Here is a 17,529-nt window from a genome sequence, read left to right as displayed (position 1 = left end):
ATTCTTTATATGAAAAACCCCAAAGACTCCACCCCCAAACTACTAGAACTCATACAGCAATTCAGTAACGTGGCAGGATACAAAGTCAATGTACAGAAATCAGTGGCTTTCTTATACACCAACAATGAAAACACAGAAAGGGAAATTAGAGAATCGATTCCATTTACTATAGTACCAAGAACCATAAGATACCTGGGAATAAACCTAACCAAAGAAGTAAAGGACCTGTACTCGAGGAACTACAGAACACTCATGAAAGAAATTGAAGAAGACACAAAAAGATGGAAGACCGTTCCATGCTCTTGGATTGGAAGAATAAACATTGTTAAAATGTCTATACTGCCTAGAGCAATCTATACTTTTAATGCCATTCCGATCAAAATTCCACCGATATTTTTCAAAGAGCTGGAGCAAATAATCCTAAAATTTGTATGGAGTCAGAAGAGACCCCGAATTGCTAAGGAAATGTTGAAAAACAAAAACAAAACTGGCGGCATCACGTTACCCGATTTCAAGCTTTACTACAAAGCTGTGATCACCAAGACAGCGTGGTACTGGCATAAAAACAGACACATAGACCAGTGGAACAGAGTGGAGAGCCCAGATATGGACCCTCAACTCTATGGTCAAATAATCTTCAACAAAACAGGAAAAAATATTCAATGGAAAAAAGACAGTCTCTTCAATAAATGGTGCTGGGAAAACTGGACAGCGATATGTAGAAGAATGAAACTCGACCATTCTCTTACACCGTACACAAAGATAAACTCGAAATGGATAAAGACCTCAATGTGAGACAGGAATCCATCAGGATCCTAGAGGAGAACATAGGCAGTAACCTCTTCGATATCAGCCACAGCAACTTCTTTCAATATATGTCTCCAAAGGCCAAGGAAACAAAAGCAAAAATGAACTTTTGGGACTTCATCAAGATCAAAAGCTTCTGCACAGCAAAGGAAACAGTCAACAAAACAAAGAGGCAACCCACGGAATGGGAGAAGATATTTGTAAATGACAGTACAGACAAAAGGTTGATATCCAGGATCTACAAAGAACTTCTCAAACTCAACACACACAAAACAGATAATCATATCAAAAAATGGGCAGAAGATATGAACAGACACTTCTCCAACAAAGACATACAAATGGCTATCAGACACATGAAAAAATGTTCATCATCACTAGCCATCAGGGAGATTCAAATTAAAACCACATTGAGATACCACCTGACACCAGTTAGAATGGCCAAAATTAGCAAGACAGGAAACAACGTGTGTTGGAGAGGATGTGGAGAAAGGGGAACCCTCTTACACTGTTGGTGGGAATGCAAGTTAGTGCAGCCACTTTGGAGAACAGTGTGGAGATTCCTGAAGAAATTAAAAATAGAGCTTCCCTATGACCCTGCAATTGCACTGCTGGGTATTTACCCCAAAGATACAGATGTAGTGAAAAGAAGGGCCATCTGTACCCCAATGTTTATTGCAGCAATAAACGGTCGCCAAACTGTGGAAAGAACCAAGATGCCCTTCAACGGACGAATGGATAAGGAAGATGTGGTCCATATACACAATGGAGTATTATGCCTCCATCAGAAAGGATGAATACCCAACTTTTGTAGCAACATGGACGGGACTGGAAGAAATTATGCTGAGCGAAATAAGTCAAGCAGAGAGAGTCAAGTATCATATGGTTTCACTTATTTGTGGAGCATAACAAATAACATGGAGGACATGGGGAGATGGAGAGGAGAGGGAGTTGAGGGAAACTGGAAGGGGAGATGAACCATGAGAGACTATGGACTCTGAAAAACAACCAGAGGGTTTTGAAGGGGCGGGGGGGGGGGGGGGTGGGAGGTTGAGGAACCAGGTGGTGGGTAATAGGGAGGGCACGTACTGCATGGAGCACTGGGTGTAATGCCAAAACAATGAACACTGTTATGCTGTAAATAAGCAAATAAAAATAAATAAATAAAAAAGAACAAGGTTTGAGGACTCACTTCATGATTTCAAAATTTACTACAAAGATACAGCAATCAAAACAGAGTGGTCCTGGCATGAAGACAAACACATAAACCAATGGAATAGAGTAAAGAGTCAAGAAATGAACCCTCAGATATGAAGTCAAATGATTTTGGACAAGGGTGCCAAGGGATTCAATGGGAGGAAATATTTTCAATATCTCCAATAAACGGTGCTGGGAAAATTGGATATCCACACGCAAGAGAATCAAGTTGGAACCTTCTCTAACGTTGTGTAAAAAAACTAACTGAAAATAGATCAAAGACTTAAGGCAAGATTTAAACCTTAAAACTCTTTTTTTTTTTTAGATTTTATCTATTTATTTGACAGAGAGAGAGATCACAAGTAGGCAGAGAGGCAGGCAGAGAAAGGGGGAAACAGGCTCCCCGCTGAGCAGAAACCCTGATGCGGGGCTCGATCCCAGGACCCTGAGACCATGACCTGAGCCAAAGGCAGAGGCTTAACCCACTGAGCCACCCAGGTGCCCCAAGCCTTAAAACTCTTACAAGAAAATAGAGTACCGGCATCAGGGAATTACAAAACAAAACCACAATGAGATATCACCTCACATCAGTCAGAATGGCCAAAATTAACAAGGCAGGAAATGACAAGCTGGTGAGGATGTGGAGAAAGGGGAACCCTCCTGCACTTTTGGTGGGAATGCAAGCTGGTGCAACCACTCTGGAAAACAGCATGGAGGTTCCTCAGGAGTTGAAAATAGAGCTACCCTATGACCCAGCAATTGCTCTACTGGGTATTTAACCTAAGATACAAATGTAATGACCTGAAGGGGCATTTGCACCTGAAAGTTTATAGCAGCAATGTCCATGATAGCCAAACTATGGAAAGAACCTAGACATCCATCAACAGATGAATAGATAAGGAAGAAGTGGTGTATATATATGCAGTGTTATACTAGGCAGGCAACAACAAATTGAACTCTTCCCATTCCAACAACGTAGATGTAACTAGAGGGTATTATGCTAAGGAAAATAAGTCAATCAGAGAAAGATAATTATCATATGATCTCTCTGATATGAGGAATTTGAGAGGCAGGGCAGGGGTGTTGGAACGTAGGGAAGAAAAAAAGAAACAAGATGGGATAAGGAGGAAGACAAACCATAAGAGACTTTTTTTATCATGTAATATTTTTTAATTTTTATTTATTTTTTAAATTTCTTTTCACTGTTTCAGAATTCATTGTTTGTGTACCAACCTAGTGTTCCATGCAATCCTTGCCCTCCTTAATACCCACCACCAAGGGTGCTTGAGTGGCTCAATGGGTTAAAGCCTCTGCTTTCAGCTCAGGTCATGATCCCAGGGTCCTGGGATTGCAGGGTCCTGCAACGGGCTCTCTGCTCAGCAGGAGGCCTGCTTCTCTTCCTCTCTCTCTCTGCCTCCCTCTCTCTGCCTGCCTCTCCGCCTACTTGTGATCTCTGTCTGTCAAATAAATAAATAAAATATTTGAAAAAAAATACCCACCACCAGGCTCACACAACCTCCTACCCCCCGCCCCTCCAAAACCCTCAAATTGTTTCTCAGAGTCCACAGTCTCTCATGGTTCATCTCCCCCTCCAATTTCCCCCAACTCCCTTCTCCTCTCCAGCTCTCCATGTCCTCCATGTTATTCTTTATGCTACACAAATAAGCAAAACCATATGATAATTGACTCTCTCTGCTTGACTTTTTTCACTCAGCATAATCTCCTCCAGTCCCATCCATGTTGATACAAAAGTTGGGTATTCATCCTTTCTGATGGAGGCATAATACTCCATAGTATATATGGATCATATCTTCCTTATCCATTCGTCCATTGAAGGACATCTTGGTTCTTTCCACCGTTTGGTGTCTGTAGCCATTGCTGCTATAAACATTGGGGTACAGATGGCCCTTCTTTTCACTACATCTGTATCTTTGGGGTAAATACCCAGTAGTACAATTGCAGGGTCATAGGGAAGCCCTATTTTTAATTTCTTAAGGAATCTCCACACCATTTTCCAAAGTGGCTGCACCAACTTGCATTCCCACCAACAGTGGAAGAGGGTTCCCCTTTCTCCACATCCTCTCTGACACACGTTGTTTCCTGTCTTGTTAATTTAGGCCATTCTAACTGGTGTAAGGTGGTATCTCAATGTGGTTTTGATTTGAATCTCCCTGATGGCTAGTGATGATGAACATTTTTCATGTGTCTGTGAGCCATTTGTATGTCTTCATTGGAGAAGTGTCTGTTCATGTCTTCAGCCCATTTTTCGACATGATTATCTGTTTTGTGTGTGTTGAGTTTGAGGAGTTCTTTATAGATCCTAGATATCAGTCCTTTTTCTGTAGTGTCATTCATGAATATCTTCTCCCATTCTGTGGGTTGCCTCTTTGTTTTGTTGACTATTTCCTTTGCAGTGCAGAAGCTTTTGATCATGATGAAGTCCCAAAAGTTCATTTTCTCTTTTGTTTCCTTTGCCTTTACAGACATATCTTGAAAGAAGGTGCAGTGGCCAATGTCGGAGAGGTTACTGCCTACGTTCTCCTCTAGGATTCTGATGGATTCCTGTCTCACGTTGAGATTGAATACATTTTATTTCTCTTTGTTGTCTGATTGCTGTTGCTGGGATTTCTAATACTATGTTGAACAAGAGTGGTGAGAGTGGGCATCCTTGTCGTCTTCCTGATCTCATAGGGAATGCTGTCAGCTTTTCCTCAATGAAGATGATATTCACTGTGGGCTTTTCATAAATAGCTTTTGTGGAGTTGAGGAAAGTTCCCTTTATCACTATACTTTGAAATGTTTTTGTAGGGGCCTGATTAGCCAGAGGAACTTACTTGTAAACCCTGGATATAGGGGCGGGCCAGGCCAGATAGCCATATCCAATCAGTGGGGCGCGCATATATTTACTGTGCTGAGTTGAAATCTCATTGGCCACCTGTGTGTGGGCCGGGCTCCACCACCTCTATAAAGGTTAGTCTGTGAGGCTGGGGGCGGGAGGAGAAGTAGGAGGAGTTACAATAGCCATTAGAGTAGCTGTTAAAAGTAGCCTTTGGGAGCCGTTAGAGTAGCCATTAGGGTCGCCTTTGGGAGCCAATAGGGTAGTCATAGGAGTGATCCTGTCAGGGTCGTCAGGAGCATTGGAGCTTCAGGATCATCAGGAGTGTCGGGAGCGGCATTGCTGGGAGCGGCACTGCCCCGAGCAGCAGCGCCACCATGAGCAGTCTCGCCGCCTGCGACCTGCCTTGCTGCAGCCCTGCCTTGACCGGCCTTGCTGCCCCGAGCTGCGGCCTTGCCGCAGCAGCGTCATTCTGGGGAGTGGCCTCTTCATCATCGGGAGCGGCCTTCGTCCAGCGTGTGGCCTCGTCCAGAGCGGCCTCATCTGGGGACTGGTCTTGTCGGAGTGGCGTCATGGGGAGCAGAGTCTGTGTCGTCAGGGTTGTCGTCCTCGTCATCCTCACCTCTTTGTCATCGGGAGTGGCGTCCTCATCGTCGTCGTCGCCTCTACGTAAGAGATGGCCGCAACTGGTCAGTTTGGTTTCTGATGCTTGGCATAAAATAAAGCTTTGCTTGATTTTCACTTTGTGTCAGTCTCCTTCCTTTGATCACAGACCCTAACCGTTTTAATCAGGAACGGATGCTATATCTTGACAAGTGCTTTTTCTGCATCCATTGAGAGGACCGTGTGGTTCTTCTCTCTTCTCTTATTGATTTGTTCTATCACATTGATTGGTTTGTGAATGTTGAACCATCCTTGCATCCCAGGGATGAATCCCACCTGGTCATGGTGGATAATCTTTTTAATGTGCTGCTGGATCCTATTCAAGATGATCTTGTTGAGAGTCTTGGCATCCATATTCATCAGTGATATTGGTCTGAAATTCTCCTTTTTGGTGGGGACTTTGTCTGGTTTGGGGATCAGGGTAATGCTGGCTTCATAAAAAGAGCCTGGAAGTTTTCCATCTGCTTCAATTTTTGGAAACAGCTTCAGGAGAATAGGTGTCATTTCTTCTTTGAAAGTTGGTAGAATTCCCCAGGGAATCTGTCAGGTCCTGGGATCTTGTTTCGTCTTATTGATTCTTTCAAAAAAACAGCTTCTAGTTTCATTGATGCATTCTACTGTATCTCTAGTTTCTATCTCATTGATCTCTGCTTTAATCTTGATTATTTCTCCTCTTGTGTGTGGAGTTGGCTTAATTTGTTGCTGAATCTCTAGTTCTTTAAGGTGTAGAGACAGCTGGTGTATTCTGGTTTTTTCAGTTTTTTTTGAGGGAGGCTTGGATGGCTATGTGTTTCCCCCTTATGAGCACCTTTGGCTGTATCCCATAGGTTTTGGACCCAAGTGTCTTCATTCTCATTGGTTTCCATGAATTGTTGAAGTTCTTCTTTGATCTCCTGGTTGATCCAAGCATTCTTTTTTTTTCTTTTTTTTTATTTGTTTATTTTCAGCGTAACAGTATTCATTGTTTTTGCACCACACCCAGTGCTCCATGCAGTATGTGCCCTCCCTATTACCCACCACCTGGTTCCCCAACCTCCCACCCCCCCCCTTCAAAATCCTCTGGTTGTTTTTCGAGTCCATAGTCTCTCATGGTTCATCTCCCCTTCCAGTTTCCCTCAAGTCCCTTCTCCTCTCCATCTCCCCATGTCCTCCATGTTCTTTGTGATGCTCCACAAATAAGTGAGACCATATGATACTTGGCTCTCTCTGCTTGACTTATTTCGCTCAGCATAATCTCTTCCAGTCCCATCCATGTTGCTACAAAAGTTGGGTATTCATCCTTTCTGATGGAGGCATAATACTCCATTGTGTATATGGACCACATCTTCCTTATCCATTCGTCCATTGAAGGGCATCTTGGTTCTTTCCACTGTTTGGCGACCATGGCCATTGCTGCAATAAACATTGGGGTACAGATGGCTCTTCTTTTCACTACATATGTATCTTTGGGGTAAATACCCAGCAGTGCAATTGCAGGGCTTTCAACCAGACTCTAAGTTAATGCTGGTCCCCTGTCACAGGACAATCTCATATTGGGGTATTACTTTCCAATGGGTCACTTCTGGTGGCTCCCTCCCCCTTTTGTTTATCTTCCGATATCAGTCCGATGTTCCCACTCCACTTTACCTGCCCAGTGGCATCTTCTGGCCCCACAGAGATCCAGAAGTGTGTAATTCTAGTCTCGGGCTGATTTCATGGGTGATCAGAGTTCTTTGGTAGGTGATCAGCTCACTTTGGGGGACCAGTTGAAACAGCATCTCCTACTTCTCTGCCATCATGTCTCCCCCTACCATAAGAGACTCTTAATCTCACAAAAGAAACTGAGGGCTGCTGGGTGGAGGGTGAGGGTGGTGGCGTGATGGACATTGGGGAGGGTGTGGGCTATGGTGAGTGCTGTGAATTGTGTAAGCCTGACGATTCACAGACCTGCACCCCTGGGGCAAATAATACATTATATGTTAATAAAAATAATTAGTAAAAAAAATTAACCATTCATTAGAATTCGAAAAAATAAAATAGAGTCAAATTTCACAGCATAGGAATTGGTCATGATTTCTTGGCTGACACAAAAGACACAAGCAACAAAAGAAAAAATAGCCAAATCAGACTTCCTAAAAAAATTTTTTAATTTTATGCATCAAAAGACACCAACCTTAGAGTGAGAAGTCTAGCCATGGAATAGGAGAAAACATTTGCAAATCATATACCTGATAAGGGATTAATGTCCAGAATGCACAGAGAACTCTTAAAACTTTAAACAAAACAGCAACAACCTGGAGCAAAAATGGGCAAAGTGCTTGAACAGACATTTCCCCAAAGAAAATATCCAACCCGTCACGAAACACATGGAAAGGTGCTCGATATCAACAATCATTCAGAAAACGCAAACCAGCACTACAATGAGATCCCACCTCACACACATTAGGATGGGTCGAGTCTTAAAAAAATAGAGAGTAACAAATGTTGGTCGGATGTGGAGAAAATGGAACCCTTGCACACTGTTGGTGGGAATGTGCAATGAAATAGTCATCGTGGGAATGAGTATGGAAAGAAAAAAACAAAACTAGAAATACCATAAGATCCAGCAAGTCCACATCTGGTATGTGTCAGGATTGAAAAAGAAGAGTCTTGAAGAAATATCTGTGCACCCACATTCATAACATTATTCACAGAGCCTGAAACATGGAAGCATCAGGGTCCACCAGCGGATGGCCGGCTGTGCACACAACGGTCTGTACACACAACAAAGTCGTAGCCCACCTTAAACAGGAGAAACTCCTGGCCCGTGCTACAGCACAGGTGAGCCGGGAGGACACTACGCTGAGTGGCACAGCCGTGGGAAGGACGGATTCTGCCTGATTCCACCCGCAGGTGGCCCTCAAGTCGTCAGCCACAGAGACAGGACATGGGACTGCAGGAGCAGTGGGGGGGTAGGAATGGGCATTACTGCTTCCATTTTTGGGATTTAAAGAGTTACGGAGGTGGGTGGTACTGGTGGTTTCCCAACATTATGGATGTATTTAATTTCACCAGTACAGTACACTTACGAAGGTTTAAGATGCTAAATTTGCATATTTTACCACAATAAACACATTTTTAAACTTAAATTCAATTAACCAACATGGAGCACCTTGTTAGTAATAAATGTGTTTTTTAAGCAGGGGAAAACAAGGGAAACCCGTAGCCCACGAAGAAAGTGGCTTCAGGAGTGTCCGGAGCCCTTGTGTGCCTTATATGTAGAAGAAAGCAGTGACCTCCGGAAAGGAGCTACAGGTCTGGCTGGCCCAGGACCCGGACGAGCAGACAGGGGTCTGGGGGAGCTGGAAAAGCGGCCACTCCAGCTGAACAGAGTGAGTCTGTGCCTGGAAAAAGAAAGAAATCGGTTAATATACACACGAATGTCATACAAAATAAGGGGCCATCCTAGAATTGCACCTGCCACCCTCGCTCAATCCAGTCTTCTCTGTGGGGTGCTTGTGGCTGACACACACATGCCCCAGGACTCCAAGACTCGTGCCAGGTACTCGTCACAAAGGGGACATAGGCCATGACCTTAAGATACATGAGGCCGTGGGACGGTGGTCCAGATGTTTTCTTTTTTAAATATTTTATGTATTTATTTGAGAGAGAGAGCGCATGCACCAGGGAGGGGCAGAGGGGGAAACAGGCTCCCCACTGACCAGGGATCCTGATGCAGGACTCAATCCCAGGACAGAAACCATGACCTGAGACGAAGGCAGACGCTTAATTGACTGAACCACCCAGGCACCCAAGAGAGGTTTTCTTACTCTGTAAGCTTAGGTAAAAGCATTTTGCTGTGCATGGGGTGTCCTCGTCCTCACCAGACAGGGACTGTGGCCTGTGTACCCAGAGGACACAGGCCCGGAGCTCAGGGCTGCCCTCCCTCGCCAAGCACTCCAAGCTGCTGTCCATGGCTCTGCTTTTTGTTTTTCTGAGGCACCGTGATTTCTCTTAATGAATAAATTTCAGGTTTTTATTTAAGCATGTCCCAGGCTGTGCCCTGACATGCCCTCGGGGAGCTCTCTCCTTCTCTCTCCTAGAGAATCTAAAAGGCTTGTTCACTCTGTGCAGACAGCCTGGGATGAGGCCGCAGGGAGACCTAGGGGGACTCGATGGCCACGCTCTTCCGATGGGCACGGGCACGCCACACACGGGCTCCCAGGGCACAACCGTCAGGGTGAGGACACACCCTCCCATGGGCCACCCAGCTCTGCTTCTGGGTCACAGTGAGACCCGAGGAGGTTGCTGACATGGTTTCCACTGGGTGTGGGGACCCGGGACACGGCGGCCTTCAGACACGCCACCCTCCAAACACACACTTAGACATCAGATAGTTTTGAGCTGCTGGCAGGTAAAAAGAACCAGACATGATTGAACTCCCTGACGCCTCCTTTCTAGCAGAAGAGGCAGTACTTCCTGCTGGCACCGGGGCTCCCCACGCACGCCCATGCCCCTTGCTCTCCAGAGCTCTGCTCCTACCCCTCTGCGTGCTGTGGCCTCCAGAACGTGCCTTTCCCCTTCTTTCAGAGGCCACAGCAGCCCGAGTGACTCAGCCCTCGCATGCCGCTCTCCCGTTGGCCTGCCTCTTCTTAGTCTGCTTGTCGGGGTCCAGCCAACGAAGCTAAGACCAGAGAGTGGGGTCCCTCCCGGCCAAGGCAAGCCCCTCCCTCAACCCTGAAGGAATAGGGGAGGGGAAGGTGTGAGACCTTCATGGGGAGTCCAGACTGAGGTCCCTTGAGGGGAGCCTGTGGGAGGGGCAATGGGCAAGCCCTGGGCAGCCCCACTGGGACAGAGCCAGGGGGTTCGTGGCCCCCTGGGTTGCGTCCCATGGGCAGGTCAGAGTTTGCCTGAGGGTGGGGTGGTGTTGCGGGTGGGGGACATCGGACACCTGGCATGCACATTCCGAGGGGTAAGCCCTGAGTCTGGGGGACCCCAACTAGACGGAGGCCAGGGGCCAAGCCTGTGCGAGCCAAGCGGCTGTCAGGGTCATGGATGAGACTTCCGTCTGCGAGACCACTGCCCCAGCGACAGGCACAGGGCCCCAGGGGAGAGGCCACCCCTCACCGGAGCTCCTTTGGTGCCTCTAGAACATCCCACACGGAGGGAGACGTGCGTCCGATAAGACGACACCCCATGTTACTTCCAAGCTGACTTGGGGGGACGTGCAGAAGGACCCCCAGGTTCCTGTTCACCCCAACCTCTGGGGCGATGTGGGTGAACACGGAAGGTGCTGGAGGGACCTTGTGAACCTGGCTTGACCACAGCTGTCCAGCTCCAAAGGCCAAGACCCACTGAGCCGCTCTGAAGTCAGGGGTCCGTAGGGTCTGCATACGGGGTCAGAGCCCTGCCGTGGGCTTTGGACACGGCGCTGACAGGGAAGCCAGGAGTCTGGAATCGGGACGGCGCGTCCGGCACAGCTTGGGAATCACAGGAGGACATTGAGGGGCAGCACAGGGCTCAGAAATCTCTCAACCGAGAGCACAGGGCCCTTAAATTTTGTACTCATTTTATTAGCGCAAGATAAGCTCTGAAGCAGGTTTCCGTCTGACTCAATATCTCAAGTCCCCACAGAGCCAGAACAGCTCTCAACCTGGGCACCAATGAGGACAGCGGCCGTGGGCAGGGGTGCGTCCAGCAGACCCAGACCGGACTGCCGCCCTCCCACAGCCCACCTGCGCACCCGGGGTTCAGGATTCACGCCGCGAGGGGGGGGCTCCACTAAGCCACATGGGAGGTACTTGGTGCCCAGACGATCCTCACGCCTGGAAAATGCTGGGCGAGGGTGTGTGGGGAGGGGCCGAGGACAGCGGGGCCACAGGGGACGACAGAATTCAGACCCATCTACAGCTGGTGGCCACCCACAAACAGCGGGCGTCCGATGAGGGTGTCCGTCGTCTCCGCGCCGCTCCCACCTGAGCCAAGGGCACACCCCAGGCCCCCACGCTTCCTGCAACAAAGTTTTCCCACGGAAAGACACGCGATAGCGGCCGTGTGTGCTACCTGTACACGTTTATACACGCGTATAACATGTGCTCTGGTCGCTGCTCACGTGTGTACATACCACACGCGTGCGTCCTACACCTGCGCAGATCAGTGCGCGCACGCGGCACACACACACACGAGGGCCTCGCATGCAGGCACGTGATCTCACACGGCAGCAGAGGACGGACAGACGCGCACGCAGCGTCCACGCGGAGAGAACACGGGTCGCCCACAGCAACAGTGACCGCGCAGACGCGTGCTCCGAGTGGAAAGCGCTCCCTCCCCTCCGGATGCAAGTGGCGGAGACGGGTCCCTGCCAGGAGCCCTTCAGGAGGGGCGGCCTCCGCCTGGCCCCGTCCGGGGCTGGCTGAACGTTGCTGCCCGGGGCCCCAGAGGGAAGTGGGCATTTCCCGCTGTCAGGAGAACAGCGCGGGGAACCACCCTTCCTGGCAGGCCCCAGACCTGCGTGGGAGGCAGAGGCCAGGCTGCTGGGCTGGCTGGCTGTGCGCCCGGGCCTCTGCCCCTCTGCCTGTCCCCGTTGCCTGTCCCACATGGCCACAACTGTCAGAAGCCGTGAGACGCACACTCAGCAGGCACCCGTGCTGGCGGCCAGCTGTGTCTGCACAGAGCAGGGACACAGTGAGGCTGCACAGAATCCTCATGCAGCAGGGTGGGGGGCAGGCAGCTGCTGACAGAGGGGGTCTTCCCCAGAAAAGCACCTCGGCACACAGTGGGCTCCCCAGGACCAGGCAGGGCAGCAGAACAGCAGGGAATCCGCCCAGTGACCGCCGTGCTCAGCCCCAGGGCCAGGACCATGAGCTCCACCCACACGCCCTGGTCCTCACGGACGGTCACACAGCTGAGCCGGCACACAAACCGCCGAGAAACGTCCCAAGGCCCTGCCTGGAGATCTGCGGTAAGGGGCCAGCCAGGGGGTCCCTGACCCACCGAGCATGACAGGCCTCCAAGGACCTCAGGACTCTGCGCCTCGGGAAGCCCCTGCCCGCGTTCACATGCACCTGATTTCCCGGGAGGGGTCAACTCCCACCCAGAGCGATGGCAGGACTCTGTCCACCGTACTCCAGCCTGCAGACGCACTGGGCAGGGTTAGGCTTAGGGCGGGTCCTGGCGGGGCTGACCCACCCCGGGAGCTGCCACGACCACGACCTGCAGAAGGTAAAAGCTGGTTGTCTGTGGCCTGCCGAGGGGTCACCTGCAGCTGCCAGATCCAGGTGTGGGGGTGGCGGGCGCTGCAGCGACCCCGAGCCAGGGCAAGGGCCCGGCTGGCATCCCGTGCTGTCCCGCAGGGCCTGCAGCACGATGACTCCCTCAGGCTCTGACAAGTCCATTCCGGGAGTGCCATCTGGGAGCACTTTCAGAGCCTGTCCTTTGCCTTGGAACCAAGGTGAATGTTCCTCAGAACCAAACCCAGAATCTGAACACAAGGAAAGTGCATAGCCTCACCCGCTTTCTTGCGAAAGGTCATTCTGCAGAGATCGGACCCTGGGAGCTGGGCTGGGGACGCTGTGTAGTCTCTGACGAAGACGGCGCACGGCCACGCCCTCAGCAGCCCACTCAGCCTGCCCCGCACGTTGACCAGGGATAGCAGGGCCTGGCACCAAGCTCATCGGGGCGGGTCATCCCACCGGAAGTGCCGCAGATCCCGGCGCTCCGTGAGCATCCACAGGCCATGATCCGGCCGGCGGAGTGGGCCGCACTGTGGCCGGGAGCGTGGCCGGGCTCTGCGGCTGGCTGCCGTCACAGGGGGACGGGCTGCGCCGGCCAGGGCCTCGGGGACGCTTCACCTGGGACAGGTCTGCGCCGGGGTCCCCACGACACTCCCTGCACCACAATGGTGGCCACAGGCGTTTTGCAAAGCAGCCACGGAGATATTTATAGGACGACAGGCTTCCACCTCCCGGCCTGCCCCACGCAGAGGGGCGCGACCCTCACAGAAGCCCAGGGGCTGTGTGCCTTTCTGGGGAGGGGGACGCAAAATGAGCCACGGTCACATCTCTGAGGTCGCGACCTGAGGAGACCTGGCTTCTGTTGGAGTCAGGCGCCAGGCACCGCGCAGCCATGCCAGGAATGCCACACTGGGGTGTTCCCGGGGGCCCAAGCCCCAGAGGCCAGGAGGAGCCTGGAGAGCTCACGAGTGTGAGTGTGAGCAGAGCAGACTGGAGGACTCTCCGCCCGCAGACCCCTGACTACCGGCAAGGGCACGGGCCCCGTGTCCTGGGGACCCCACACCAACAGACCAGAATCTGACACGTGGACGGGGTGCGGCTGGGGAGCCCCAAACGCAGGGAATGACAGGGGACGCAGCACAAGCCCCCACCACCACCACCAAGCTCCGCCCTTGTCTTCCAGGCTCCTGGCACTGCGGGGAGGTGGGCCGACAGGGCTCCCAGGGGTCCCCATCCAAGGCCTGCCATGGTGGTAAGGGACAGCCCTGGGCTGCACACTTGGTCCTCCAAGAACGAGAAACAGAGGCTTCTTGTCCTCCGGCATGGCCGCTGAGCCTCAGCCCACCTGGCAGGAGGGCGCTGCACACTGTCCATCAGGGCGAGGGAAGCATCGACCTCATGCCCACCAGGAACTCTGTCCATACACTTCAGACTTCTCAGTCCTTCACAGCACAGGTGTGGTAGGGATACTAGCTTCTCTCTGACGAGGGACAGAGCTCCAGCCTTCAGACGGAGCTGGGCCGGGGATGATGGAACAGGAGGACGACATTCTAGGTCAGGGGCATCTTGCCGTGTGGACAGGACAAGTGTGAGGCTGGTGTGCAGGTATGCGTGGGACAGTCGGTGGCCACACTCGTGGGGGAACAAGGAGCAGCCCACCAGGGCTGGGGGCACCTCAGGACTCAGCCGAGAACAGGTTATGCTGGTCTGCCTGGGAGCAGGCAGCAGGCATTTCCCTGCAGGAGGCAGAGACCAAGGGGAACGTGTGCAGGATGGGGGGAGGGGAGGTTCCTGTGTGCTCCCTTGGGTCCCCGGGCACCCACCACACCCCACCCCCGCACACCCACGTGGGACAGCCTTAGCTGTGCCTGGAGGTCCCCCAGCTCCCCTGAGACAGAAACCACCCAGAAGAAAAGGGAACTTCTGGAAGCAAGCCATGCCCCTCGGTTTCGATCCTGTTCTTAGTCTCCCAGGGCTGCCTGGAAACTAGGAAGCAGGGCTGAGGGCACAGAGCTCAGCCACAAGGACGAGTGTGTGCCTGGGGCAGGTGGGTGCAGGCATGAGCGTGGCTGCAGGGCGGCTCCTTGTACAGCTCCGACGGCGGTGAGTGGGGTCTGCACAGAGCACGGCCAGAGGAGTGAGGGGCAACACCAGAACCTGCTTCAGGAGTGGAGGAGAGACCACGCCCTCGGGACCCCGGCGGAGGCTGGAGCAGCTGAGCCAGCACGGGACAAGGCAGGGGCCAGGCTGCCTGCAGTCCATGGCCCAACCCAGGGCAGGGACAAGAGGGCACGGGAGGGGCACACCCATGCCAACGCTGCTGGACACACCAGACGCAGACGAAGGTGGACCGGGACCTGGACCTTCAAGGATGGTGACGGGAGACAGGCAGAAGCCAGAGGGTTCCCATTCACCACCTGTGCTGGGAGCCTGGGCTGGACCATCTTGAGTCACAGCAGGACCGAAGCAAGGATGGACAGAGGGGTCTGAGGGGAGGACACAGGGAGGGCTGGCTCAGCACCAGGGACAAAGAGGACTCCAGGTGGCCCTGACCACCCAAGGGAGCCAGGTGAAGCCCCAGGGCAGGGTCAGAGGTTTGGTCCACAGGGCCCTGGGCGGCCTCAGATGAGCAGCAGGTGAGAGCAGGACGAGGGGGTAGGGCGGCCATGGTTCCCAAGTGCTCAGAGCCCAGACCGCAGCACAGGGGCTGAGCAAGGAGCTCAATGTGCTCCAGGAGCCCAGGGGCTGAGGGTCAGAAGCCAAACCTGGGCTAAAGGGTCTGGGACAGGGAGCAGGGACAGGGTGCCCTAGGAACACCCAGGAGTCTGGGGTTGAGCTCCAGACCAGGGTGGGGAGAGATCACAGGGCGTGTGGGGCAGAAGCTGCTGTAGTCGATGAGTCCACGGGCCAGGGGTACAGCAGCTACAGCTGAGCAGAAACTGGGACGGTTCCAGGAGCAGGAGACGGCCCAGGGGCTCAGGGGAACGTCAGAGCTCGTGCAGGTGAGCAGGGGCGGGGGAGAGCAGGAGGGGCAGGGAGTAGTCCCAGGGACTCAGGGGAGCAGGCAGAGCTTCTCCAGTTGAGCAAGGGCAGGTAGGAGACCAGGAGGGGCAGGCAGCTGCCCCAGGGGCTCAGGGGAGCAGGGAGAGCTTGTGCGGGTGAGCAGGGGTAGGGGGAGACCAGGAGGGGCAGGGGTAGTCCCAGGGGCTCAGGGGAGCAGGCAGAGCTTCCCCAGGTGAGCAGGGGCAGGGGGGAGAGGAGGAGGGCGAGGAGGTTGCCCCAGGGGCTCAGGGGAACAGGGAGAGCTTGTGCGGGTGAGCAGGGGCAGGGGGAGAGCAGGAGGGGCAGGCAGCTTCCCCAGGGGCTCAGAGGAGCAGGGAGAGCTTGTGCAGGTGAGCAGGGGCAGGGGACAGAGCAGGAGGGGCTGGCGGCTGCCCCAGGGGTTCAGGGGAGCAGGGAGAGCTTGTGCGGATGGGCCGGGGCAGGGGGAGAGCAGGAGGGGCAGGCGGCTGCCCCAGGGGCTCAGGGGAGCAGGGAGAGCTTGTTCTGGTGAGCACAAGCAGGGGGGAGAGCGGGAGAGGCAGGCGGCTGCCCCAGGGGCTCAGGGGAGCAGGGAGAGCTTCTGTGGGTGAGCAGGAGCAGGGGGAGAGCATGTGGGGCAGGGGGATGCCCCAGGGGCTCAGGGGAGCAGGGAGAGCTTGTTCAGGAGAGCAAGGGCAGGGGGGAGAGCAGGAGGGTCAGGTGACTGTCCCAGGAGCTCAGGGGAGGAGGCAGAGCTTGCCCAGGTGAGCAGGGGCAGGGAGAGAGCAGGAGGGTCACGGGGCTGCCCCAGGGGCTCAGGGGAGCAGGGAGAGCTTCTGCTGTTGAGCAGGGGCAGAGGGGAGAGGAGGAGGGTCACAGGGTTGCCCCAGGGGCTCAGGAGAGCAGGCAGAGCTCCTGCAGGTGAGCAGGGGCAGGAGGGAGAACATGAGGGGCAGGGGTTGCCCCAGGGGCTCAGGGGAGCAGGGAGAGCTTGTGTAGGTGAGCAGGGGCAGGGAGAGAGCAGGAGGGGCAGGGGTAGTCCCAGGGGCTCAGAGGAGCAGGGAGAGCTTGTGCGAGTGAGCAGGGGCAGGGGGAGAGCATGAGGGGCAGGTGGCTGCCCCCAGGGGTTCAGGGGAGCAGGGAGAGCTTGTGCGGGTGAGCAGGGGCAGGGAGAGAACAGGAGGGGCAGGAGCCGCCCAGGAGCCCGGGGGAGGAGGGCAGAAGGACTCGCTGTCGCAGCTCTGGGGCTGCTGGACGCTGTCACCAGCCACATACAGAGACGCTGAGGGCAGAGCCTGGTGAGCATCCCCGCCCTCGGGGACAGTGGCCTGGCTCTGGGGCCCGGGGGACAAGGTAGGTTGGAAACTATGGCCAGGGTGGGAAGGTCTCTGGGGAGGAAGGGCCAGGGTGGCCAGCTTTGAGGGGACGAAGGGAACCCGTTCTTTGGTCCTGGGGTCGAGCCCTGTTCCGGAGGTGCCTGGGGACGAGGAACAGAAGAGGGGGACGTGTCACACCCGGTGGGGAGGCCCGGGGCAGCGGACCCCATGGAGGACAGAGCATGGGGCCCGACTGGAGCCTGACGTAGGACAGCCAGCCTGGGGTGTGGCGGGAGGGGACGCAGGGCCAGAAGGGAGAGCCTGGCTGCGACCAGGGCTCTGAGATGGCCTGAGGTGCTGGTCCCACGCAGGAGAGGACAGCCAGGGCGGCGCAAGGCTCCCCTCCATGCTGAGGGGCCACGGGCTCGGGGAAATGTCGGCCGAAGGGCTCCGTGGCGAGCGAGGAGCTGGACAGGCCCCAGAGCGGGGACGGCCCAGGCAC

General features: G+C 53.8%; 2 gene segments (V, D, J or C); both read left to right on the top strand.

The window, feature by feature from the left end:
* The window catches only part of LOC123943474, a 1,358,446-nt gene that overhangs the window by 1,230,718 nt on the left and 110,199 nt on the right, over positions 1–17,529 (top strand).
* LOC123943485 overlaps positions 1–17,529 on the top strand; it is a 162,126-nt gene that overhangs the window by 142,346 nt on the left and 2,251 nt on the right.

This window comes from Meles meles, chromosome 6 (assembly GCF_922984935.1).
Source record: "Meles meles chromosome 6, mMelMel3.1 paternal haplotype, whole genome shotgun sequence".
NCBI lineage: Eukaryota > Metazoa > Chordata > Mammalia > Carnivora > Mustelidae > Meles > Meles meles.
Note: the sequence above shows the minus strand (reverse complement) of the source record. Positions and strands in the feature narration are given on the sequence as shown.